The 24,782-nt window shown below is 47.4% G+C and overlaps 22 non-coding genes across 22 annotated transcripts; all 22 read right to left on the bottom strand.

Moving 5' to 3' along the window:
* Positions 1–384: 384 nt before the first annotated feature.
* Positions 385–456, bottom strand: TRNAP-UGG (transfer RNA proline (anticodon UGG)). The gene has a single exon. It is a non-coding gene; the product is annotated as a tRNA-Pro (tRNA).
* Positions 457–1,771: 1,315 nt separating this feature from the next.
* Positions 1,772–1,846, bottom strand: TRNAV-CAC (transfer RNA valine (anticodon CAC)). The gene has a single exon. It is a non-coding gene; the product is annotated as a tRNA-Val (tRNA).
* A 420-nt stretch (positions 1,847–2,266) lies between these two features.
* TRNAP-UGG (transfer RNA proline (anticodon UGG)) lies at positions 2,267–2,338 on the bottom strand. The gene has a single exon. It is a non-coding gene; the product is annotated as a tRNA-Pro (tRNA).
* Positions 2,339–3,653: 1,315 nt separating this feature from the next.
* Positions 3,654–3,726, bottom strand: TRNAV-CAC (transfer RNA valine (anticodon CAC)). The gene has a single exon. It is a non-coding gene; the product is annotated as a tRNA-Val (tRNA).
* Positions 3,727–4,146: 420 nt separating this feature from the next.
* TRNAP-UGG (transfer RNA proline (anticodon UGG)) lies at positions 4,147–4,218 on the bottom strand. Its single transcript has one exon. It is a non-coding gene; the product is annotated as a tRNA-Pro (tRNA).
* A 1,315-nt stretch (positions 4,219–5,533) lies between these two features.
* On the bottom strand, positions 5,534–5,606 carry TRNAV-CAC (transfer RNA valine (anticodon CAC)). Its single transcript has one exon. It is a non-coding gene; the product is annotated as a tRNA-Val (tRNA).
* Positions 5,607–6,026: 420 nt separating this feature from the next.
* TRNAP-UGG (transfer RNA proline (anticodon UGG)) lies at positions 6,027–6,098 on the bottom strand. The gene has a single exon. It is a non-coding gene; the product is annotated as a tRNA-Pro (tRNA).
* A 1,323-nt stretch (positions 6,099–7,421) lies between these two features.
* Positions 7,422–7,494, bottom strand: TRNAV-CAC (transfer RNA valine (anticodon CAC)). Its single transcript has one exon. It is a non-coding gene; the product is annotated as a tRNA-Val (tRNA).
* Positions 7,495–7,914: 420 nt separating this feature from the next.
* Positions 7,915–7,986, bottom strand: TRNAP-UGG (transfer RNA proline (anticodon UGG)). Its single transcript has one exon. It is a non-coding gene; the product is annotated as a tRNA-Pro (tRNA).
* A 1,315-nt stretch (positions 7,987–9,301) lies between these two features.
* Positions 9,302–9,376, bottom strand: TRNAV-CAC (transfer RNA valine (anticodon CAC)). The gene has a single exon. It is a non-coding gene; the product is annotated as a tRNA-Val (tRNA).
* Positions 9,377–9,796: 420 nt separating this feature from the next.
* On the bottom strand, positions 9,797–9,868 carry TRNAP-UGG (transfer RNA proline (anticodon UGG)). Its single transcript has one exon. It is a non-coding gene; the product is annotated as a tRNA-Pro (tRNA).
* Positions 9,869–11,183: 1,315 nt separating this feature from the next.
* TRNAV-CAC (transfer RNA valine (anticodon CAC)) lies at positions 11,184–11,258 on the bottom strand. Its single transcript has one exon. It is a non-coding gene; the product is annotated as a tRNA-Val (tRNA).
* Positions 11,259–11,678: 420 nt separating this feature from the next.
* Positions 11,679–11,750, bottom strand: TRNAP-UGG (transfer RNA proline (anticodon UGG)). The gene has a single exon. It is a non-coding gene; the product is annotated as a tRNA-Pro (tRNA).
* A 1,810-nt stretch (positions 11,751–13,560) lies between these two features.
* Positions 13,561–13,632, bottom strand: TRNAP-UGG (transfer RNA proline (anticodon UGG)). The gene has a single exon. It is a non-coding gene; the product is annotated as a tRNA-Pro (tRNA).
* Positions 13,633–15,330: 1,698 nt separating this feature from the next.
* On the bottom strand, positions 15,331–15,402 carry TRNAP-UGG (transfer RNA proline (anticodon UGG)). The gene has a single exon. It is a non-coding gene; the product is annotated as a tRNA-Pro (tRNA).
* Positions 15,403–17,190: 1,788 nt separating this feature from the next.
* On the bottom strand, positions 17,191–17,262 carry TRNAP-UGG (transfer RNA proline (anticodon UGG)). The gene has a single exon. It is a non-coding gene; the product is annotated as a tRNA-Pro (tRNA).
* Positions 17,263–18,577: 1,315 nt separating this feature from the next.
* TRNAV-CAC (transfer RNA valine (anticodon CAC)) lies at positions 18,578–18,650 on the bottom strand. Its single transcript has one exon. It is a non-coding gene; the product is annotated as a tRNA-Val (tRNA).
* Positions 18,651–19,070: 420 nt separating this feature from the next.
* On the bottom strand, positions 19,071–19,142 carry TRNAP-UGG (transfer RNA proline (anticodon UGG)). Its single transcript has one exon. It is a non-coding gene; the product is annotated as a tRNA-Pro (tRNA).
* Positions 19,143–22,319: 3,177 nt separating this feature from the next.
* On the bottom strand, positions 22,320–22,392 carry TRNAV-CAC (transfer RNA valine (anticodon CAC)). Its single transcript has one exon. It is a non-coding gene; the product is annotated as a tRNA-Val (tRNA).
* Positions 22,393–22,812: 420 nt separating this feature from the next.
* TRNAP-UGG (transfer RNA proline (anticodon UGG)) lies at positions 22,813–22,884 on the bottom strand. Its single transcript has one exon. It is a non-coding gene; the product is annotated as a tRNA-Pro (tRNA).
* Positions 22,885–24,195: 1,311 nt separating this feature from the next.
* On the bottom strand, positions 24,196–24,268 carry TRNAV-CAC (transfer RNA valine (anticodon CAC)). The gene has a single exon. It is a non-coding gene; the product is annotated as a tRNA-Val (tRNA).
* Positions 24,269–24,688: 420 nt separating this feature from the next.
* On the bottom strand, positions 24,689–24,760 carry TRNAP-UGG (transfer RNA proline (anticodon UGG)). Its single transcript has one exon. It is a non-coding gene; the product is annotated as a tRNA-Pro (tRNA).
* Positions 24,761–24,782: the final 22 nt, after the last annotated feature.

Genomic DNA, 24,782 nt, shown 5'->3' with positions numbered 1-24,782 from the left:
GGTGCAAAGGGCAGTGCAAGTGGACCTGCTTAAAGACTAATCAAATGCCTTGCGCCTGAAGCTCACACAATCCAGCCTAAAACATACGTCCTATCAAGCATGCGCACATATACAAGTATGCCAGCTGAGGGCCTATGCAGCGTACAGAGGGAAGGACATATTTCCACTTTGAGATCGGACGGCCAAAACTCACAAGCAAATCAAGGAATGTTACTGAGAGCTAACAGAGAACACAAAGTGCTTGTCGCAAGGACATGGCACGCAAAGAGGTTCAGGAAGTGAATTGTTCATCGACTACTGCTTACCGAGAAAACCAGAGAGTCTGTCCAATGAAAATAACATTGAAAAAACAAAAAAAAGGAGCTCAAGTTAACCACCTTGATTGGGCTCGTCCAGGATTTGAACCCGGGACCTCTCGCACCCAAAGCGAGAATCATACCCCTAGACCAACGAGCCACGGTCCTTTGAGCATTTGACGGAATTGTCCTCAGCGTTTGCACCCCCCTTAGGATTCGAGGCCAAGAATGCCTATTCCTGAAGTTTGTTCCTGCCGCTGAAAGCCTTGTCGGTGTATGAGCCAAATGAATGCCCCAGTCGGCACGCTCTGACTGTCTTCACAGGTCTCCTCCTCATCCCGAAGGTTGGTGGCCCATTGACATCAGGGTGGAAGGTGCTTGCGATACACTGTTCCTTCCTTCCTTCCTTCCTTCCTTTATTCCTCTTATGCTGTTTATGTAATAAGAGGGGACGATACACAGAAGAGAGAAAGTGGCCCAACACACTAGACTAGCAGTCTTCTGATCAATCTGCAGCTGGCAAGGTGGGGGAGAGCCTTTATTTTGCACCTGCTGGGATCTGCATTGGCAGAAGCTCTGAGGGCTGGGCCTTTCCTTTTGCCTGTAAAAACAAAAAGCAGCCCTCCTCCCTCCAGCCCTGAGAGCATGGGCGTGACACTGGAAAAAGCAGCATCTCCCCTTTGGTAAAGATGACCATTGCACAGCTGCTCACTCAGAGCTCGATCGTGCTCGATCAGGCGAGATATATTTAGGTCACCAGCAAAGTCTGTTCTCTTTTCTTGCGTAGGGTGAGCATTCACAGAGCCCAGCTTCGTTGACAAGAGTGCAAAAGGTGTATACTAAAAGCTTTCTGCTTTACTTGAGCGCCATGGCCGTTATTATATTTTGGCTGCTCCAAGCAATCTCTGTCCAGCCGATGCAAATTTCCAGCTCAAATTTTCCCAGCACTCAAAAAGTCCCTCCTCCCGCCAGCTCTGCTTTCAGGAAGTTCAGCAGAAGCAGTCCAACTTCTGTTCCCACTTCAGAGGAAAAGCTTTCTCGGGCCAGAGAAAGCCAGGGAATCACTGTACCGGCAAGTGCATTTCTTACAACTGGTAATCCCTCAGAACACAGAAATGAAGAAGCTGTATATGAAAATGTATTATTTCTTTGGTACACTAACCTATGTAACTAATATGGACCATTTCAGAGGACGGAGCGGACCCAACTGTGATCCCAGAGACCCAAATACCCAGCAGTAGGGAAAATAAATCCTCTCTGTGCTCTGCAACATTACATACACAAAATGCAAGCGCGTGCATTTTTTTATTGGCCCCATATACAGAATACATGTGAGGATGCTTGCCTTCCCAGTGTATTTCTCAAGCTCTTGAGAGCATATGCTATTTCCATGGGAACGCAAATAAGTTCATACTTTACATTTGTGTGTGACAAAAGGGGAAAAAAACTATTTTGTGTAAAATGCCAGCAGAGAGTGTTTCTGCCCGGTCTCGAACCGGGGGGACCTTTCGCGTGTGAGGCGAACGTGATAACCACTACACTACAGAAACAGCTGCTTGCTCACCTTTGTAGGGACTGGGAGAACAGGTGCAAAGGGCAGTGCAAGTGGACCTGCTTAAAGACTAATCAAATGCCTTGCGCCTGAAGCTCACACAATCCAGCCTAAAACATACGTCCTATCAAGCATGCGCACATATACAAGTATGCCAGCTGAGGGCCTATGCAGCGTACAGAGGGAAGGACATATTTCCACTTTGAGATCGGACGGCCAAAACTCACAAGCAAATCAAGGAATGTTACTGAGAGCTAACAGAGAACACAAAGTGCTTGTCGCAAGGACATGGCACGCAAAGAGGTTCAGGAAGTGAATTGTTCATCGACTACTGCTTACCGAGAAAACCAGAGAGTCTGTCCAATGAAAATAACATTGAAAAAACAAAAAAAAGGAGCTCAAGTTAACCACCTTGATTGGGCTCGTCCGGGATTTGAACCCGGGACCTCTCGCACCCAAAGCGAGAATCATACCCCTAGACCAACGAGCCACGGTCCTTTGAGCATTTGACGGAATTGTCCTCAGCGTTTGCACCCCCCTTAGGATTCGAGGCCAAGAATGCCTATTCCTGAAGTTTGTTCCTGCCGCTGAAAGCCTTGTCGGTGTATGAGCCAAATGAATGCCCCAGTCGGCACGCTCTGACTGTCTTCACAGGTCTCCTCCTCATCCCGAAGGTTGGTGGCCCATTGACATCAGGGTGGAAGGTGCTTGCGATACACTGTTCCTTCCTTCCTTCCTTCCTTCCTTTATTCCTCTTATGCTGTTTATGTAATAAGAGGGGACGATACACAGAAGAGAGAAAGTGGCCCAACACACTAGACTAGCAGTCTTCTGATCAATCTGCAGCTGGCAAGGTGGGGGAGAGCCTTTATTTTGCACCTGCTGGGATCTGCATTGGCAGAAGCTCTGAGGGCTGGGCCTTTCCTTTTGCCTGTAAAAACAAAAAGCAGCCCTCCTCCCTCCAGCCCTGAGAGCATGGGCGTGACACTGGAAAAAGCAGCATCTCCCCTTTGGTAAAGATGACCATTGCACAGCTGCTCACTCAGAGCTCGATCGTGCTCGATCAGGCGAGATATATTTAGGTCACCAGCAAAGTCTGTTCTCTTTTCTTGCGTAGGGTGAGCATTCACAGAGCCCAGCTTCGTTGACAAGAGTGCAAAAGGTGTATACTAAAAGCTTTCTGCTTTACTTGAGCGCCATGGCCGTTATTATATTTTGGCTGCTCCAAGCAATCTCTGTCCAGCCGATGCAAATTTCCAGCTCAAATTTTCCCAGCACTCAAAAAGTCCCTCCTCCCGCCAGCTCTGCTTTCAGGAAGTTCAGCAGAAGCAGTCCAACTTCTGTTCCCACTTCAGAGGAAAAGCTTTCTCGGGCCAGAGAAAGCCAGGGAATCACTGTACCGGCAAGTGCATTTCTTACAACTGGTAATCCCTCAGAACACAGAAATGAAGAAGCTGTATATGAAAATGTATTATTTCTTTGGTACACTAACCTATGTAACTAATATGGACCATTTCAGAGGACGGAGCGGACCCAACTGTGATCCCAGAGACCCAAATACCCAGCAGTAGGGAAAATAAATCCTCTCTGTGCTCTGCAACATTACATACACAAAATGCAAGCGCGTGCATTTTTTTATTGGCCCCATATACAGAATACATGTGAGGATGCTTGCCTTCCCAGTGTATTTCTCAAGCTCTTGAGAGCATATGCTATTTCCATGGGAACGCAAATAAGTTCATACTTTACATTTGTGTGTGACAAAAGGGGAAAAAAACTATTTTGTGTAAAATGCCAGCAGAGAGTGTTTCTGCCCGGTCTCGAACCGGGGACCTTTCGCGTGTGAGGCGAACGTGATAACCACTACACTACAGAAACAGCTGCTTGCTCACCTTTGTAGGGACTGGGAGAACAGGTGCAAAGGGCAGTGCAAGTGGACCTGCTTAAAGACTAATCAAATGCCTTGCGCCTGAAGCTCACACAATCCAGCCTAAAACATACGTCCTATCAAGCATGCGCACATATACAAGTATGCCAGCTGAGGGCCTATGCAGCGTACAGATGGAAGGACATATTTCCACTTTGAGATCGGACGGCCAAAACTCACAAGCAAATCAAGGAATGTTACTGAGAGCTAACAGAGAACACAAAGTGCTTGTCGCAAGGACATGGCACGCAAAGAGGTTCAGGAAGTGAATTGTTCATCGACTACTGCTTACCGAGAAAACCAGAGAGTCTGTCCAATGAAAATAACATTGAAAAAACAAAAAAAAGGAGCTCAAGTTAACCACCTTGATTGGGCTCGTCCGGGATTTGAACCCGGGTCCTCTCGCACCCAAAGCGAGAATCATACCCCTAGACCAACGAGCCACGGTCCTTTGAGCATTTGACGGAATTGTCCTCAGCGTTTGCACCCCCCTTAGGATTCGAGGCCAAGAATGCCTATTCCTGAAGTTTGTTCCTGCCGCTGAAAGCCTTGTCGGTGTATGAGCCAAATGAATGCCCCAGTCGGCACGCTCTGACTGTCTTCACAGGTCTCCTCCTCATCCCGAAGGTTGGTGGCCCATTGACATCAGGGTGGAAGGTGCTTGCGATACACTGTTCCTTCCTTCCTTCCTTCCTTCCTTTATTCCTCTTATGCTGTTTATGTAATAAGAGGGGACGATACACAGAAGAGAGAAAGTGGCCCAACACACTAGACTAGCAGTCTTCTGATCAATCTGCAGCTGGCAAGGTGGGGGAGAGCCTTTATTTTGCACCTGCTGGGATCTGCATTGGCAGAAGCTCTGAGGGCTGGGCCTTTCCTTTTGCCTGTAAAAACAAAAAGCAGCCCTCCTCCCTCCAGCCCTGAGAGCATGGGCGTGACACTGGAAAAAGCAGCATCTCCCCTTTGGTAAAGATGACCATTGCACAGCTGCTCACTCAGAGCTCGATCGTGCTCGATCAGGCGAGATATATTTAGGTCACCAGCAAAGTCTGTTCTCTTTTCTTGCGTAGGGTGAGCATTCACAGAGCCCAGCTTCGTTGACAAGAGTGCAAAAGGTGTATACTAAAAGCTTTCTGCTTTACTTGAGCGCCATGGCCGTTATTATATTTTGGCTGCTCCAAGCAATCTCTGTCCAGCCGATGCAAATTTCCAGCTCAAATTTTCCCAGCACTCAAAAAGTCCCTCCTCCCGCCAGCTCTGCTTTCAGGAAGTTCAGCAGAAGCAGTCCAACTTCTGTTCCCACTTCAGAGGAAAAGCTTTCTCGGGCCAGAGAAAGCCAGGGAATCACTGTACCGGCAAGTGCATTTCTTACAACTGGTAATCCCTCAGAACACAGAAATGAAGAAGCTGTATATGAAAATGTATTATTTCTTTGGTACACTAACCTATGTAACTAATATGGACCATTTCAGAGGACGGAGCGGACCCAACTGTGATCCCAGAGACCCAAATACCCAGCAGTAGGGAAAATAAATCCTCTCTGTGCTCTGCAACATTACATACACAAAATGCAAGCGCGTGCATTTTTTTATTGGCCCCATATACAGAATACATGTGAGGATGCTTGCCTTCCCAGTGTATTTCTCAAGCTCTTGAGAGCATATGCTATTTCCATGGGAACGCAAATAAGTTCATACTTTACATTTGTGTGTGACAAAAGGGGAAAAAAACTATTTTGTGTAAAATGCCAGCAGAGAGTGTTTCTGCCCGGTCTTGAACCGGGGACCTTTCGCGTGTGAGGCGAACGTGATAACCACTACACTACAGAAACAGCTGCTTGCTCACCTTTGTAGGGACTGGGAGAACAGGTGCAAAGGGCAGTGCAAGTGGACCTGCTTAAAGACTAATCAAATGCCTTGCGCCTGAAGCTCACACAATCCAGCCTAAAACATACGTCCTATCAAGCATGCGCACATATACAAGTATGCCAGCTGAGGGCCTATGCAGCGTACAGAGGGAAGGACATATTTCCACTTTGAGATCGGACGGCCAAAACTCACAAGCAAATCAAGGAATGTTACTGAGAGCTAACAGAGAACACAAAGTGCTTGTCGCAAGGACATGGCACGCAAAGAGGTTCAGGAAGTGAATTGTTCATCGACTACTGCTTACCGAGAAAACCAGAGAGTCTGTCCAATGAAAATAACATTGAAAAAACAAAAAAAAGGAGCTCAAGTTAACCACCTTGATTGGGCTCGTCCGGGATTTGAACCCGGGACCTCTCGCACCCAAAGCGAGAATCATACCCCTAGACCAACAAGCCACAGTCCTTTGAGCATTTGACGGAATTGTCCTCAGCGTTTGCACCCCCCTTAGGATTCGAGGCCAAGAATGCCTATTCCTGAAGTTTGTTCCTGCCGCTGAAAGCCTTGTCGGTGTATGAGCCAAATGAATGCCCCAGTCGGCACGCTCTGACTGTCTTCACAGGTCTCCTCCTCATCCCGAAGGTTGGTGGCCCATTGACATCAGGGTGGAAGGTGCTTGCGATACACTGTTCCTTCGTTCCTTCCTTCCTTCCTTCCTTCCTTTATTCCTCTTATGCTGTTTATGTAATAAGAGGGGACGATACACAGAAGAGAGAAAGTGGCCCAACACACTAGACTAGCAGTCTTCTGATCAATCTGCAGCTGGCAAGGTGGGGGAGAGCCTTTATTTTGCACCTGCTGGGATCTGCATTGGCAGAAGCTCTGAGGGCTGGGCCTTTCCTTTTGCCTGTAAAAACAAAAAGCAGCCCTCCTCCCTCCAGCCCTGAGAGCATGGGCGTGACACTGGAAAAAGCAGCATCTCCCCTTTGGTAAAGATGACCATTGCACAGCTGCTCACTCAGAGCTCGATCGTGCTCGATCAGGCGAGATATATTTAGGTCACCAGCAAAGTCTGTTCTCTTTTCTTGCGTAGGGTGAGCATTCACAGAGCCCAGCTTCGTTGACAAGAGTGCAAAAGGTGTATACTAAAAGCTTTCTGCTTTACTTGAGCGCCATGGCCGTTATTATATTTTGGCTGCTCCAAGCAATCTCTGTCCAGCCGATGCAAATTTCCAGCTCAAATTTTCCCAGCACTCAAAAAGTCCCTCCTCCCGCCAGCTCTGCTTTCAGGAAGTTCAGCAGAAGCAGTCCAACTTCTGTTCCCACTTCAGAGGAAAAGCTTTCTCGGGCCAGAGAAAGCCAGGGAATCACTGTACCGGCAAGTGCATTTCTTACAACTGGTAATCCCTCAGAACACAGAAATGAAGAAGCTGTATATGAAAATGTATTATTTCTTTGGTACACTAACCTATGTAACTAATATGGACCATTTCAGAGGACGGAGCGGACCCAACTGTGATCCCAGAGACCCAAATACCCAGCAGTAGGGAAAATAAATCCTCTCTGTGCTCTGCAACATTACATACACAAAATGCAAGCGCGTGCATTTTTTTATTGGCCCCATATACAGAATACATGTGAGGATGCTTGCCTTCCCAGTGTATTTCTCAAGCTCTTGAGAGCATATGCTATTTCCATGGGAACGCAAATAAGTTCATACTTTACATTTGTGTGTGACAAAAGGGGAAAAAAACTATTTTGTGTAAAATGCCAGCAGAGAGTGTTTCTGCCCGGTCTCGAACCGGGGACCTTTCGCGTGTGAGGCGAACGTGATAACCACTACACTACAGAAACAGCTGCTTGCTCACCTTTGTAGGGACTGGGAGAACAGGTGCAAAGGGCAGTGCAAGTGGACCTGCTTAAAGACTAATCAAATGCCTTGCGCCTGAAGCTCACACAATCCAGCCTAAAACATACGTCCTATCAAGCATGCGCACATATACAAGTATGCCAGCTGAGGGCCTATGCAGCGTACAGAGGGAAGGACATATTTCCACTTTGAGATCGGACGGCCAAAACTCACAAGCAAATCAAGGAATGTTACTGAGAGCTAACAGAGAACACAAAGTGCTTGTCGCAAGGACATGGCACGCAAAGAGGTTCAGGAAGTGAATTGTTCATCGACTACTGCTTACCGAGAAAACCAGAGAGTCTGTCCAATGAAAATAACATTGAAAAAACAAAAAAAAGGAGCTCAAGTTAACCACCTTGCTTGGGCTCGTCCGGGATTTGAACCCGGGACCTCTCGCACCCAAAGCGAGAATCATACCCCTAGACCAACGAGCCACGGTCCTTTGAGCATTTGACGGAATTGTCCTCAGCGTTTGCACCCCCCTTAGGATTCGAGGCCAAGAATGCCTATTCCTGAAGTTTGTTCCTGACGCTGAAAGCCTTGTCGGTGTATGAGCCAAATGAATGCCCCAGTCGGCACGCTCTGACTGTCTTCACAGGTCTCCTCCTCATCCCGAAGGTTGGTGGCCCATTGACATCAGGGTGGAAGGTGCTTGCGATACACTGTTCCTTCCTTCCTTCCTTCCTTCCTTTATTCCTCTTATGCTGTTTATGTAATAAGAGGGGACGATACACAGAAGAGAGAAAGTGGCCCAACACACTAGACTAGCAGACTTCTGATCAATCTGCAGCTGGCAAGGTGGGGGAGAGCCTTTATTTTGCACCTGCTGGGATCTGCATTGGCAGAAGCTCTGAGGGCTGGGCCTTTCCTTTTGCCTGTAAAAACAAAAAGCAGCCCTCCTCCCTCCAGCCCTGAGAGCATGGGCGTGACACTGGAAAAAGCAGCATCTCCCCTTTGGTAAAGATGACCATTGCACAGCTGCTCACTCAGAGCTCGATCGTGCTCGATCAGGCGAGATATATTTAGGTCACCAGCAAAGTCTGTTCTCTTTTCTTGCGTAGGGTGAGCATTCACAGAGCCCAGCTTCGTTGACAAGAGTGCAAAAGGTGTATACTAAAAGCTTTCTGCTTTACTTGAGCGCCATGGCCGTTATTATATTTTGGCTGCTCCAAGCAATCTCTGTCCAGCCGATGCAAATTTCCAGCTCAAATTTTCCCAGCACTCAAAAAGTCCCTCCTCCCGCCAGCTCTGCTTTCAGGAAGTTCAGCAGAAGCAGTCCAACTTCTGTTCCCACTTCAGAGGAAAAGCTTTCTCGGGCCAGAGAAAGCCAGGGAATCACTGTACCGGCAAGTGCATTTCTTACAACTGGTAATCCCTCAGAACACAGAAATGAAGAAGCTGTATATGAAAATGTATTATTTCTTTGGTACACTAACCTATGTAACTAATATGGACCATTTCAGAGGACGGAGCGGACCCAACTGTGATCCCAGAGACCCAAATACCCAGCAGTAGGGAAAATAAATCCTCTCTGTGCTCTGCAACATTACATACACAAAATGCAAGCGCGTGCATTTTTTTATTGGCCCCATATACAGAATACATGTGAGGATGCTTGCCTTCCCAGTGTATTTCTCAAGCTCTTGAGAGCATATGCTATTTCCATGGGAACGCAAATAAGTTCATACTTTACATTTGTGTGTGACAAAAGGGGAAAAAAACTATTTTGTGTAAAATGCCAGCAGAGAGTGTTTCTGCCCGGTCTCGAACCGGGGGGACCTTTCGCGTGTGAGGCGAACGTGATAACCACTACACTACAGAAACAGCTGCTTGCTCACCTTTGTAGGGACTGGGAGAACAGGTGCAAAGGGCAGTGCAAGTGGACCTGCTTAAAGACTAATCAAATGCCTTGCGCCTGAAGCTCACACAATCCAGCCTAAAACATACGTCCTATCAAGCATGCGCACATATACAAGTATGCCAGCTGAGGGCCTATGCAGCGTACAGAGGGAAGGACATATTTCCACTTTGAGATCGGACGGCCAAAACTCACAAGCAAATCAAGGAATGTTACTGAGAGCTAACAGAGAACACAAAGTGCTTGTCGCAAGGACATGGCACGCAAAGAGGTTCAGGAAGTGAATTGTTCATCGACTACTGCTTACCGAGAAAACCAGAGAGTCTGTCCAATGAAAATAACATTGAAAAAACAAAAAAAAGGAGCTCAAGTTAACCACCTTGATTGGGCTCGTCCAGGATTTGAACCCGGGACCTCTCGCACCCAAAGCGAGAATCATACCCCTAGACCAACGAGCCACGGTCCTTTGAGCATTTGACGGAATTGTCCTCAGGGTTTGCACCCCCCTTAGGATTCGAGGCCAAGAATGCCTATTCCTGAAGTTTGTTCCTGCCGCTGAAAGCCTTGTCGGTGTATGAGCCAAATGAATGCCCCAGTCGGCACGCTCTGACTGTCTTCACAGGTCTCCTCCTCATCCCGAAGGTTGGTGGCCCATTGACATCAGGGTGGAAGGTGCTTGCGATACACTGTTCCTTCCTTCCTTCCTTCCTTCCTTTATTCCTCTTATGCTGTTTATGTAATAAGAGGGGACGATACACAGAAGAGAGAAAGTGGCCCAACACACTAGACTAGCAGTCTTCTGATCAATCTGCAGCTGGCAAGGTGGGGGAGAGCCTTTATTTTGCACCTGCTGGGATCTGCATTGGCAGAAGCTCTGAGGGCTGGGCCTTTCCTTTTGCCTGTAAAAACAAAAAGCAGCCCTCCTCCCTCCAGCCCTGAGAGCATGGGCGTGACACTGGAAAAAGCAGCATCTCCCCTTTGGTAAAGATGACCATTGCACAGCTGCTCACTCAGAGCTCGATCGTGCTCGATCAGGCGAGATATATTTAGGTCACCAGCAAAGTCTGTTCTCTTTTCTTGCGTAGGGTGAGCATTCACAGAGCCCAGCTTCGTTGACAAGAGTGCAAAAGGTGTATACTAAAAGCTTTCTGCTTTACTTGAGCGCCATGGCCGTTATTATATTTTGGCTGCTCCAAGCAATCTCTGTCCAGCCGATGCAAATTTCCAGCTCAAATTTTCCCAGCACTCAAAAAGTCCCTCCTCCCGCCAGCTCTGCTTTCAGGAAGTTCAGCAGAAGCAGTCCAACTTCTGTTCCCACTTCAGAGGAAAAGCTTTCTCGGGCCAGAGAAAGCCAGGGAATCACTGTACCGGCAAGTGCATTTCTTACAACTGGTAATCCCTCAGAACACAGAAATGAAGAAGCTGTATATGAAAATGTATTATTTCTTTGGTACACTAACCTATGTAACTAATATGGACCATTTCAGAGGACGGAGCGGACCCAACTGTGATCCCAGAGACCCAAATACCCAGCAGTAGGGAAAATAAATCCTCTCTGTGCTCTGCAACATTACATACACAAAATGCAAGCGCGTGCATTTTTTTATTGGCCCCATATACAGAATACATGTGAGGATGCTTGCCTTCCCAGTGTATTTCTCAAGCTCTTGAGAGCATATGCTATTTCCATGGGAACGCAAATAAGTTCATACTTTACATTTGTGTGTGACAAAAGGGGAAAAAAACTATTTTGTGTAAAATGCCAGCAGAGAGTGTTTCTGCCCGGTCTCGAACCGGGGGGACCTTTCGCGTGTGAGGCGAACGTGATAACCACTACACTACAGAAACAGCTGCTTGCTCACCTTTGTAGGGACTGGGAGAACAGGTGCAAAGGGCAGTGCAAGTGGACCTGCTTAAAGACTAATCAAATGCCTTGCGCCTGAAGCTCACACAATCCAGCCTAAAACATACGTCCTATCAAGCATGCGCACATATACAAGTATGCCAGCTGAGGGCCTATGCAGCGTACAGAGGGAAGGACATATTTCCACTTTGAGATCGGACGGCCAAAACTCACAAGCAAATCAAGGAATGTTACTGAGAGCTAACAGAGAACACAAAGTGCTTGTCGCAAGGACATGGCACGCAAAGAGGTTCAGGAAGTGAATTGTTCATCGACTACTGCTTACCGAGAAAACCAGAGAGTCTGTCCAATGAAAATAACATTGAAAAAACAAAAAAAAGGAGCTCAAGTTAACCACCTTGATTGGGCTCGTCCGGGATTTGAACCCGGGACCTCTCGCACCCAAAGCGAGAATCATACCCCTAGACCAACGAGCCACGGTCCTTTGAGCATTTGACGGAATTGTCCTCAGCGTTTGCACCCCCCTTAGGATTCGAGGCCAAGAATGCCTATTCCTGAAGTTTGTTCCTGCCGCTGAAAGCCTTGTCGGTGTATGAGCCAAATGAATGCCCCAGTCGGCACGCTCTGACTGTCTTCACAGGTCTCCTCCTCATCCCGAAGGTTGGTGGCCCATTGACATCAGGGTGGAAGGTGCTTGCGATACACTGTTCCTTCCTTCCTTCCTTCCTTCCTTTATTCCTCTTATGCTGTTTATGTAATAAGAGGGGACGATACACAGAAGAGAGAAAGTGGCCCAACACACTAGACTAGCAGTCTTCTGATCAATCTGCAGCTGGCAAGGTGGGGGAGAGCCTTTATTTTGCACCTGCTGGGATCTGCATTGGCAGAAGCTCTGAGGGCTGGGCCTTTCCTTTTGCCTGTAAAAACAAAAAGCAGCCCTCCTCCCTCCAGCCCTGAGAGCATGGGCGTGACACTGGAAAAAGCAGCATCTCCCCTTTGGTAAAGATGACCATTGCACAGCTGCTCACTCAGAGCTCGATCGTGCTCGATCAGGCGAGATATATTTAGGTCACCAGCAAAGTCTGTTCTCTTTTCTTGCGTAGGGTGAGCATTCACAGAGCCCAGCTTCGTTGACAAGAGTGCAAAAGGTGTATACTAAAAGCTTTCTGCTTTACTTGAGCGCCATGGCCGTTATTATATTTTGGCTGCTCCAAGCAATCTCTGTCCAGCCGATGCAAATTTCCAGCTCAAATTTTCCCAGCACTCAAAAAGTCCCTCCTCCCGCCAGCTCTGCTTTCAGGAAGTTCAGCAGAAGCAGTCCAACTTCTGTTCCCACTTCAGAGGAAAAGCTTTCTCGGGCCAGAGAAAGCCAGGGAATCACTGTACCGGCAAGTGCATTTCTTACAACTGGTAATCCCTCAGAACACAGAAATGAAGAAGCTGTATATGAAAATGTATTATTTCTTTGGTACACTAACCTATGTAACTAATATGGACCATTTCAGAGGACGGAGCGGACCCAACTGTGATCCCAGAGACCCAAATACCCAGCAGTAGGGAAAATAAATCCTCTCTGTGCTCTGCAACATTACATACACAAAATGCAAGCGCGTGCATTTTTTTATTGGCCCCATATACAGAATACATGTGAGGATGCTTGCCTTCCCAGTGTATTTCTCAAGCTCTTGAGAGCATATGCTATTTCCATGGGAACGCAAATAAGTTCATACTTTACATTTGTGTGTGACAAAAGGGGAAAAAAACTATTTTGTGTAAAATGCCAGCAGAGAGTGTTTCTGCCCGGTCTCGAACCGGGGGGACCTTTCGCGTGTGAGGCGAACGTGACAACCACTACACTACAGAAACAGCTGCTTGCTCACCTTTGTAGGGACTGGGAGAACAGGTGCAAAGGGCAGTGCAAGTGGACCTGCTTAAAGACTAATCAAATGCCTTGCGCCTGAAGCTCACACAATCCAGCCTAAAACATACGTCCTATCAAGCATGCGCACATATACAAGTATGCCAGCTGAGGGCCTATGCAGCGTACAGAGGGAAGGACATATTTCCACTTTGAGATCGGACGGCCAAAACTCACAAGCAAATCAAGGAATGTTACTGAGAGCTAACAGAGAACACAAAGTGCTTGTCGCAAGGACATGGCACGCAAAGAGGTTCAGGAAGTGAATTGTTCATCGACTACTGCTTACCGAGAAAACCAGAGAGTCTGTCCAATGAAAATAACATTGAAAAAACAAAAAAAAGGAGCTCAAGTTAACCACCTTGATTGGGCTCGTCCGGGATTTGAACCCGGGACCTCTCGCACCCAAAGCGAGAATCATACCCCTAGACCAACGAGCCACGGTCCTTTGAGCATTTGACGGAATTGTCCTCAGCGTTTGCACCCCCCTTAGGATTCGAGGCCAAGAATGCCTATTCCTGAAGTTTGTTCCTGCCGCTGAAAGCCTTGTCGGTGTATGAGCCAAATGAATGCCCCAGTCGGCACGCTCTGACTGTCTTCACAGGTCTCCTCCTCATCCCGAAGGTTGGTGGCCCATTGACATCAGGGTGGAAGGTGCTTGCGATACACTGTTCCTTCCTTCCTTCCTTCCTTCCTTTATTCCTCTTGGCAAGGTGGGGGAGAGCCTTTATTTTGCACCTGCTGGGATCTGCATTGGCAGAAGCTCTGAGGGCTGGGCCTTTCCTTTTGCCTGTAAAAACAAAAAGCAGCCCTCCTCCCTCCAGCCCTGAGAGCATGGGCGTGACACTGGAAAAAGCAGCATCTCCCCTTTGGTAAAGATGACCATTGCACAGCTGCTCACTCAGAGCTCGATCGTGCTCGATCAGGCGAGATATATTTAGGTCACCAGCAAAGTCTGTTCTCTTTTCTTGCGTAGGGTGAGCATTCACAGAGCCCAGCTTCGTTGACAAGAGTGCAAAAGGTGTATACTAAAAGCTTTCTGCTTTACTTGAGCGCCATGGCCGTTATTATATTTTGGCTGCTCCAAGCAATCTCTGTCCAGCCGATGCAAATTTCCAGCTCAAATTTTCCCAGCACTCAAAAAGTCCCTCCTCCCGCCAGCTCTGCTTTCAGGAAGTTCAGCAGAAGCAGTCCAACTTCTGTTCCCACTTCAGAGGAAAAGCTTTCTCGGGCCAGAGAAAGCCAGGGAATCACTGTACCGGCAAGTGCATTTCTTACAACTGGTAATCCCTCAGAACACAGAAATGAAGAAGCTGTATATGAAAATGTATTATTTCTTTGGTACACTAACCTATGTAACTAATATGGACCATTTCAGAGGACGGAGCGGACCCAACTGTGATCCCAGAGACCCAAATACCCAGCAGTAGGGAAAATAAATCCTCTCTGTGCTCTGCAACATTACATACACAAAATGCAAGCGCGTGCATTTTTTTATTGGCCCCATATACAGAATACATGTGAGGATGCTTGCCTTCCCAGTGTATTTCTCAAGCTCTTGAGAGCATATGCTATTTCCATGGGAACGCAAATAAGTTCATACTTTACATTTGTGTGTGACAAAAGGGGAAAAAAACTATTTTGTGTAAAATGCCAGCAGAGAGTGTTTCTGCCCGGTCTCGAACCGGGGACCTTTATAACCACTACACTACAGAAACAGCTGCTTGCTCACCTTTGTAGGGACTGGGAGAACAGGTGCAAAGGGCAGTGCAAGTGGACCTGCTTAAAGACTAATCAAATGCCTTGCGCCTGAAGCTCACACAATCCAGCCTAAAACATACGTCCTATCAAGCATGCGCACATATACAAGTATGCCAGCTGAGGGCCTATGCAGCGTACAGAGGGAAGGACATATTTCCACTTTGAGATCGGACGGCCAAAACTCACAAGCAAATCAAGGAATGTTACTGAGAGCTAACAGAGAACACAAAGTGCTTGTCGCAAGGACATGGCACGCAAAGAGGTTCAGGAAGTGAATTGTTCATCGACTACTGCTTACCGAGAAAACCAGAGAGTCTGTCCAATGAAAATAACATTGAAAAAACAAAAAAAAGGAGCTCAAGTTAACCACCTTGATTGGGCTCGTCTGGGATTTGAACCCGGGACCTCTCGCACCCAAAGCGAGAATCATACCCCTAGACCAACGAGCCACGGTCCTTTGAGCATTTGACGGAATTGTCCTCAGCGTTTGCACCCCCCTTAGGATTCGAGGCCAAGAATGCCTATTCCTGAAGTTTGTTCCTGCCGCTGAAAGCCTTGTCGGTGTATGAGCCAAATGAATGCCCCAGTCGGCACGCTCTGACTGTCTTCACAGGTCTCCTCCTCATCCCGAAGGTTGGTGGCCCATTGACATCAGGGTGGAAGGTGCTTGCGATACACTGTTCCTTCCTTCCTTCCTTCCTTTATTCCTCTTATGCTGTTTATGTAATAAGAGGGGACGATACACAGAAGAGAGAAAGTGGCCCAACACACTAGACTAGCAGTCTTCTGATCAATCTGCAGCTGGCAAGGTGGGGGAGAGCCTTTATTTTGCACCTGCTGGGATCTGCATTGGCAGAAGCTCTGAGGGCTGGGCCTTTCCTTTTGCCTGTAAAAACAAAAAGCAGCCCTCCTCCCTCCAGCCCTGAGAGCATGGGCGTGACACTGGAAAAAGCAGCATCTCCCCTTTGGTAAAGATGACCATTGCACAGCTGCTCACTCAGAGCTCGATCGTGCTCGATCAGGCGAGATATATTTAGGTCACCAGCAAAGTCTGTTCTCTTTTCTTGCGTAGGGTGAGCATTCACAGAGCCCAGCTTCGTTGACAAGAGTGCAAAAGGTGTATACTAAAAGCTTTCTGCTTTACTTGAGCGCCATGGCCGTTATTATATTTTGGCTGCTCCAAGCAATCTCTGTCCAGCCGATGCAAATTTCCAGCTCAAATTTTCCCAGCACTCAAAAAGTCCCTCCTCCCGCCAGCTCTGCTTTCAGGAAGTTCAGCAGAAGCAGTCCAACTTCTGTTCCCACTTCAGAGGAAAAGCTTTCTCGGGCCAGAGAAAGCCAGGGAATCACTGTACCGGCAAGTGCATTTCTTACAACTGGTAATCCCTCAGAACACAGAAATGAAGAAGCTGTATATGAAAATGTATTATTTCTTTGGTACACTAACCTATGTAACTAATATGGACCATTTCAGAGGACGGAGCGGACCCAACTGTGATCCCAGAGACCCAAATACCCAGCAGTAGGGAAAATAAATCCTCTCTGTGCTCTGCAACATTACATACACAAAATGCAAGCGCGTGCATTTTTTTATTGGCCCCATATACAGAATACATGTGAGGATGCTTGCCTTCCCAGTGTATTTCTCAAGCTCTTGAGAGCATATGCTATTTCCATGGGAACGCAAATAAGTTCATACTTTACATTTGTGTGTGACAAAAGGGGAAAAAAACTATTTTGTGTAAAATGCCAGCAGAGAGTGTTTCTGCCCGGTCTCGAACCGGGGACCAACGTGATAACCACTACACTACAGAAACAGCTGCTTGCTCACCTTTGTAGGGACTGGGAGAACAGGTGCAAAGGGCAGTGCAAGTGGACCTGCTTAAAGACTAATCAAATGCCTTGCGCCTGAAGCTCACACAATCCAGCCTAAAACATACGTCCTATCAAGCATGCGCACATATACAAGTATGCCAGCTGAGGGCCTATGCAGCGTACAGAGGGAAGGACATATTTCCACTTTGAGATCGGACGGCCAAAACTCACAAGCAAATCAAGGAATGTTACTGAGAGCTAACAGAGAACACAAAGTGCTTGTCGCAAGGACATGGCACGCAAAGAGGTTCAGGAAGTGAATTGTTCATCGACTACTGCTTACCGAGTAAACCAGAGAGTCTGTCCAATGAAAATAACATTGAAAAAACAAAAAAAAGGAGCTCAAGTTAACCACCTTGATTGGGCTCGTCCGGGATTTGAACCCGGGACCTCTCGCACCCAAAGCGAGAATCATACCCCTAGACCAACGAGCCACGGTCCTTTGAGCATTTGACGGAATTGTCCTCAGCGTTTGCACCCCCCTTAGGATTCGAGGCCAAGAATGCCTATTCCTGAAGTTTGTTCCTGCCGCTGAAAGCCTTGTCGGTGTATGAGCCAAATGAATGCCCCAGTCGGCACGCTCTGACTGTCTTCACAGGTCTCCTCCTCATCCCGAAGGTTGGTGGCCCATTGACATCAGGGTGGAAGGTGCTTGCGATACACTGTTCCTTCCTTCCTTCCTTCCTTCCTTTATTCCTCTTATGCTGTTTATGTAATAAGAGGGGACGATACACAGAAGAGACAAAGTGGCCCAACACACTAGACTAGCAGTCTTCTGATCAATCTGCAGCTGGCAAGGTGGGGGAGAGCCTTTATTTTGCACCTGCTGGGATCTGCATTGGCAGAAGCTCTGAGGGCTGAGCCTTTCCTTTTGCCTGTAAAAACAAAAAGCAGCCCTCCTCCCTCCAGCCCTGAGAGCATGGGCGTGACACTGGAAAAAGCAGCATCTCCCCTTTGGTAAAGATGACCATTGCACAGCTGCTCACTCAGAGCTCGATCCTGCTCGATCAGGCGAGATATATTTAGGTCACCAGCAAAGTCTGTTCTCTTTTCTTGCGTAGGGTGAGCATTCACAGAGCCCAGCTTCGTTGACAAGAGTGCAAAAGGTGTATACTAAAAGCTTTCTGCTTTACTTGAGCGCCATGGCCGTTATTATATTTTGGCTGCTCCAAGCAATCTCTGTCCAGCCGATGCAAATTTCCAGCTCAAATTTTCCCAGCACTCAAAAAGTCCCTCCTCCCGCCAGCTCTGCTTTCAGGAAGTTCAGCAGAAGCAGTCCAACTTCTGTTCCCACTTCAGAGGAAAAGCTTTCTCGGGCCAGAGAAAGCCAGGGAATCACTGTACCGGCAAGTGCATTTCTTACAACTGGTAATCCCTCAGAACACAGAAATGAAGAAGCTGTATATGAAAATGTATTATTTCTTTGGTACACTAACCTATGTAACTAATATGGACCATTTCAGAGGACGGAGCGGACCCAACTGTGATCCCAGAGACCCAAATACCCAGCAGTAGGGAAAATAAATCCTCTCTGTGCTCTGCAACATTACATACACAAAATGCAAGCGCGTGCATTTTTTTATTGGCCCCATATACAGAATACATGTAAGGATGCTTGCCTTCCCAGTGTATTTCTCAAGCTCTTGAGAGCATATGCTATTTCCATGGGAACGCAAATAAGTTCATACTTTACATTTGTGTGTGACAAAAGGGGAAAAAAACTATTTTGTGTAAAATGCCAGCAGAGAGTGTTTCTGCCCGGTCTCGAACCGGGGACCTTTCGCGTGTGAGGCGAACGTGATAACCACTACACTACAGAAACAGCTGCTTGCTCACCTTTGTAGGGACTGGGAGAACAGGTGCAAAGGGCAGTGCAAGTGGACCTGCTTAAAGACTAATCAAATGCCTTGCGCCTGAAGCTCACACAATCCAGCCTAAAACATACGTCCTATCAAGCATGCGCACATATACAAGTATGCCAGCTGAGGGCCTATGCAGCGTACAGAGGGAAGGACATATTTCCACTTTGAGATCGGACGGCCAAAACTCACAAGCAAATCAAGGAATGTTACTGAGAGCTAACAGAGAACACAAAGTGCTTGTCGCAAGGACATGGCACGCAAAGAGGTTCAGGAAGTGAATTGTTCATCGACTACTGCTTACCGAGAAAACCAGAGAGTCTGTCCAATGAAAATAACATTGAAAAAACAAAAAAAAGGAGCTCAAGTTAACCACCTTGATTGGGCTCGTCCGGGATTTGAACCCGGGACCTCTCGCACCCAAAGCGAGAATCATACCCCTAGACCAACGAGCCACGGTCCTTTGAGCATTTGACGGAATTGTCCTCAGCGTTTGCACCCCCCTTAGGATTCGAGGCCAAGAATGCCTATTCCTGAAGTTTGTTCCTGCCGCTGAAAGCCTTGTCGGTGTATGAGCCAAATGAATGCCCCAGTCGGCACGCTCTGACTGTCTTCACAGGTCTCCTCCTCATCCCGAAGGTTGGTGGCCCATTGACATCAGGGTGGAAGGTGCTTGCGATACACTGTTCCTTCCTTCCTTCCTTCCTTCCTTTATTCCTCTTATGCTGTTTATGTAATAAGAGGGGACGATACACAGAAGAGAGAAAGTGGCCCAACACACTAGACTAGCAGTCTTCTGATCAATCTGCAGCTGGCAAGGTGGGGGAGAGCCTTTATTTTGCACCTGCTGGGATCTGCATTGGCAGAAGCTCTGAGGGCTGGGCCTTTCCTTTTGCCTGTAAAAACAAAAAGCAGCCCTCCTCCCTCCAGCCCTGAGAGCATGGGCGTGACACTGGAAAAAGCAGCATCTCCCCTTTGGTAAAGATGACCATTGCACAGCTGCTCACTCAGAGCTCGATCGTGCTCGATCAGGCGAGATATATTTAGGTCACCAGCAAAGTCTGTTCTCTTTTCTTGCGTAGGGTGAGCATTCACAGAGCCCAGCTTCGTTGACAAGAATGCAAAAGGTGTATACTAAAAGCTTTCTGCTTTACTTGAGCGCCATGGCCGTTATTATATTTTGGCTGCTCCAAGCAATCTCTGTCCAGCCGATGCAAATTTCCAGCTCAAATTTTCCCAGCACTCAAAAAGTCCCTCCTCCCGCCAGCTCTGCTTTCAGGAAGTTCAGCAGAAGCAGTCCAACTTCTGTTCCCACTTCAGAGGAAAAGCTTTCTCGGGCCAGAGAAAGCCAGGGAATCACTGTACCGGCAAGTGCATTTCTTACAACTGGTAATCCCTCAGAACACAGAAATGAAGAAGCTGTATATGAAAATGTATTATTTCTTTGGTACACTAACCTATGTAACTAATATGGACCATTTCAGAGGACGGAGCGGACCCAACTGTGATCCCAGAGACCCAAATACCCAGCAGTAGGGAAAATAAATCCTCTCTGTGCTCTGCAACATTACATACACAAAATGCAAGCGCGTGCATTTTTTTTATTGGCCCCATATACAGAATACATGTGAGGATGCTTGCCTTCCCAGTGTATTTCTCAAGCTCTTGAGAGCATATGCTATTTCCATGGGAACGCAAATAAGTTCATACTTTACATTTGTGTGTGACAAAAGGGGAAAAAAACTATTTTGTGTAAAATGCCAGCAGAGAGTGTTTCTGCCCGGTCTCGAACCGGGGACCTTTATAACCACTACACTACAGAAACAGCTGCTTGCTCACCTTTGTAGGGACTGGGAGAACAGGTGCAAAGGGCAGTGCAAGTGGACCTGCTTAAAGACTAATCAAATGCCTTGCGCCTGAAGCCCACACAATCCAGCCTAAAACATACGTCCTATCAAGCATGCGCACATATACAAGTATGCCAGCTGAGGGCCTATGCAGCGTACAGAGGGAAGGACATATTTCCACTTTGAGATCGGACGGCCAAAACTCACAAGCAAATCAAGGAATGTTACTGAGAGCTAACAGAGAACACAAAGTGCTTGTCGCAAGGACATGGCACGCAAAGAGGTTCAGGAAGTGAATTGTTCATCGACTACTGCTTACCGAGAAAACCAGAGAGTCTGTCCAATGAAAATAACATTGAAAAAACAAAAAAAAGGAGCTCAAGTTAACCACCTTGATTGGGCTCGTCCGGGATTTGAACCCGGGACCTCTCACACCCAAAGCTAGAATCATACCCCTAGACCAACGAGCCACGGTCCTTTGAGCATTTGACGGAATTGTCCTCAGCGTTTGCACCCCCCTTAGGATTCGAGGCCAAGAATGCCTATTCCTGAAGTTTGTTCCTGCCGCTGAAAGCCTTGTCGGTGTATGAGCCAAATGAATGCCCCAGTCGGCACGCTCTGACTGTCTTCACAGGTCTCCTCCTCATCCCGAAGGTTGGTGGCCCATTGACATCAGGGTGGAAGGTGCTTGCGATACACTGTTCCTTCCTTCCTTCCTTCCTTCCTTTATTCCTCTTATGCTGTTTATGTAATAAGAGGGGACGATACACAGAAGAGAGAAAGTGGCCCAACACACTAGACTAGCAATCTTCTGATCAATCTGCAGCTGGCAAGGTGGGGGAGAGCCTTTATTTTGCACCTGCTGGGATCTGCATTGGCAGAAGCTCTGAGGGCTGGGCCTTTCCTTTTGCCTGTAAAAACAAAAAGCAGCCCTCCTCCCTCCAGCCCTGAGAGCATGGGCGTGACACTGGAAAAAGCAGCATCTCCCCTTTGGTAAAGATGACCATTGCACAGCTGCTCACTCAGAGCTCGATCGTGCTCGATCAGGCGAGATATATTTAGGTCACCAGCAAAGTCTGTTCTCTTTTCTTGCGTAGGGTGAGCATTCACAGAGCCCAGCTTCGTTGACAAGAGTGCAAAAGGTGTATACTAAAAGCTTTCTGCTTTACTTGAGCGCCATGGCCGTTATTATATTTTGGCTGCTCCAAGCAATCTCTGTCCAGCCGATGCAAATTTCCAGCTCAAATTTTCCCAGCACTCAAAAAGTCCCTCCTCCCGCCAGCTCTGCTTTCAGGAAGTTCAGCAGAAGCAGTCCAACTTCTGTTCCCACTTCAGAGGAAAAGCTTTCTCGGGCCAGAGAAAGCCAGGGAATCACTGTACCGGCAAGTGCATTTCTTACAACTGGTAATCCCTCAGAACACAGAAATGAAGAAGCTGTATATGAAAATGTATTATTTCTTTGGTACACTAACCTATGTAACTAATATGGACCATTTCAGAGGACGGAGCGGACCCAACTGTGATCCCAGAGACCCAAATACCCAGCAGTAGGGAAAATAAATCCTCTCTGTGCTCTGCAACATTACATACACAAAATGCAAGCGCGTGCATTTTTTTATTGGCCCCATATACAGAATACATGTGAGGATGCTTGCCTTCCCAGTGTATTTCTCAAGCTCTTGAGAGCATATGCTATTTCCATGGGAACGCAAATAAGTTCATACTTTACATTTGTGTGTGACAAAAGGGGAAAAAAACTATTTTGTGTAAAATGCCAGCAGAGAGTGTTTCTGCCCGGTCTCGAACCGGGGACCTTTCGCGTGTGAGGCGAACGTGATAACCACTACACTACAGAAACAGCTGCTTGCTCACCTTTGTAGGGACTGGGAGAACAGGTGCAAAGGGCAGTGCAAGTGGACCTGCTTAAAGACTAATCAAATGCCTTGCGCCTGAAGCTCACACAATCCAGCCTAAAACATACGTCCTATCAAGCATGCGCACATATACAAGTATGCCAGCTGAGGGCCTATGCAGCGTACAGAGGGAAGGACATATTTCCACTTTGAGATCGGACGGCCAAAACTCACAAGCAAATCAAGGAATGTTACTGAGAGCTAACAGAGAACACAAAGTGCTTGTCGCAAGGACATGGCACGCAAAGAGGTTCAGGAAGTGAATTGTTCATCGACTACTGCTTACCGAGAAAACCAGAGAGTCTGTCCAATGAAAATAACATTGAAAAAACAAAAAAAAGGAGCTCAAGTTAACCACCTTGATTGGGCTCGTCCGGGATTTGAACCCGGGACCTCTCGCACCCAAAGCGAGAATCATACCCCTAGACCAACGAGCCACGGTCCTTTGAGCATTTGACGGAATTGTCCTCAGCGTTTGCACCCCCCTTAGGATTCGAGGCCAAGAATGCCTATTCCTGAAGTTTGTTCCTGCCGCTGAAAGCCTTGTCGGTGTATGAGCCAAATGAATGCCCCAGTCGGCACGCTCTGACTGTCTTCACAGGTCTCCTCCTCATCCCGAAGGTTGGTGGCCCATTGACATCAGGGTGGAAGGTGCTTGCGATACACTGTTCCTTCCTTCCTTCCTTCCTTTATTCCTCTTATGCTGTTTATGTAATAAGAGGGGACGATACACAGAAGAGAGAAAGTGGCCCAACACACTAGACTAGCAGTCTTCTGATCAATCTGCAGCTGGCAAGGTGGGGGAGAGCCTTTATTTTGCACCTGCTGGGATCTGCATTGGCAGAAGCTCTGAGGGCTGGGCCTTTCCTTTTGCCTGTAAAAACAAAAAGCAGCCCTCCTCCCTCCAGCCCTGAGAGCATGGGCGTGACACTGGAAAAAGCAGCATCTCCCCTTTGGTAAAGATGACCATTGCACAGCTGCTCACTCAGAGCTCGATCGTGCTCGATCAGGCGAGATATATTTAGGTCACCAGCAAAGTCTGTTCTCTTTTCTTGCGTAGGGTGAGCATTCACAGAGCCCAGCTTCGTTGACAAGAGTGCAAAAGGTGTATACTAAAAGCTTTCTGCTTTACTTGAGCGCCATGGCCGTTATTATATTTTGGCTGCTCCAAGCAATCTCTGTCCAGCCGATGCAAATTTCCAGCTCAAATTTTCCCAGCACTCAAAAAGTCCCTCCTCCCGCCAGCTCTGCTTTCAGGAAGTTCAGCAGAAGCAGTCCAACTTCTGTTCCCACTTCAGAGGAAAAGCTTTCTCGGGCCAGAGAAAGCCAGGGAATCACTGTACCGGCAAGTGCATTTCTTACAACTGGTAATCCCTCAGAACACAGAAATGAAGAAGCTGTATATGAAAATGTATTATTTCTTTGGTACACTAACCTATGTAACTAATATGGACCATTTCAGAGGACGGAGCGGACCCAACTGTGATCCCAGAGACCCAAATACCCAGCAGTAGGGAAAATAAATCCTCTCTGTGCTCTGCAACATTACATACACAAAATGCAAGCGCGTGCATTTTTTTATTGGCCCCATATACAGAATACATGTGAGGATGCTTGCCTTCCCAGTGTATTTCTCAAGCTCTTGAGAGCATATGCTATTTCCATGGGAACGCAAATAAGTTCATACTTTACATTTGTGTGTGACAAAAGGGGAAAAAAACTATTTTGTGTAAAATGCCAGCAGAGAGTGTTTCTGCCCGGTCTCGAACCGGGGACCTTTCGCGTGTGAGGCGAACGTGATAACCACTACACTATAGAAACAGCTGCTTGCTCACCTTTGTAGGGACTGGGAGAACAGGTGCAAAGGGCAGTGCAAGTGGACCTGCTTAAAGACTAATCAAATGCCTTGCGCCTGAAGCTCACACAATCCAGCCTAAAACATACGTCCTATCAAGCATGCGCACATATACAAGTATGCCAGCTGAGGGCCTATGCAGCGTACAGAGGGAAGGACATATTTCCACTTTGAGATCGGACGGCCAAAACTCACAAGCAAATCAAGGAATGTTACTGAGAGCTAACAGAGAACACAAAGTGCTTGTCGCAAGGACATGGCACGCAAAGAGGTTCAGGAAGTGAATTTTTCATCGACTACTGCTTACCGAGAAAACCAGAGAGTCTGTCCAATGAAAATAACATTGAAAAAACAAAAAAAAGGAGCTCAAGTTAACCACCTTGATTGGGCTCGTCCGGGATTTGAACCCGGGACCTCTCGCACCCAAAGCGAGAATCATACCCCTAGACCAACGAGCCACGGTCCTTTGAGCATTTGACG

This window comes from Ambystoma mexicanum, chromosome 2q, assembly GCF_040938575.1.
Source record: "Ambystoma mexicanum isolate Mex_15411 chromosome 2q, UKY_AmexF1_1, whole genome shotgun sequence".
Classification (NCBI taxonomy): Eukaryota; Metazoa; Chordata; class Amphibia; order Caudata; family Ambystomatidae; genus Ambystoma; species Ambystoma mexicanum.
The sequence above is the reverse complement of the archived record's forward strand: the minus strand, read 5'-3'. Positions and strand labels throughout refer to the sequence as shown.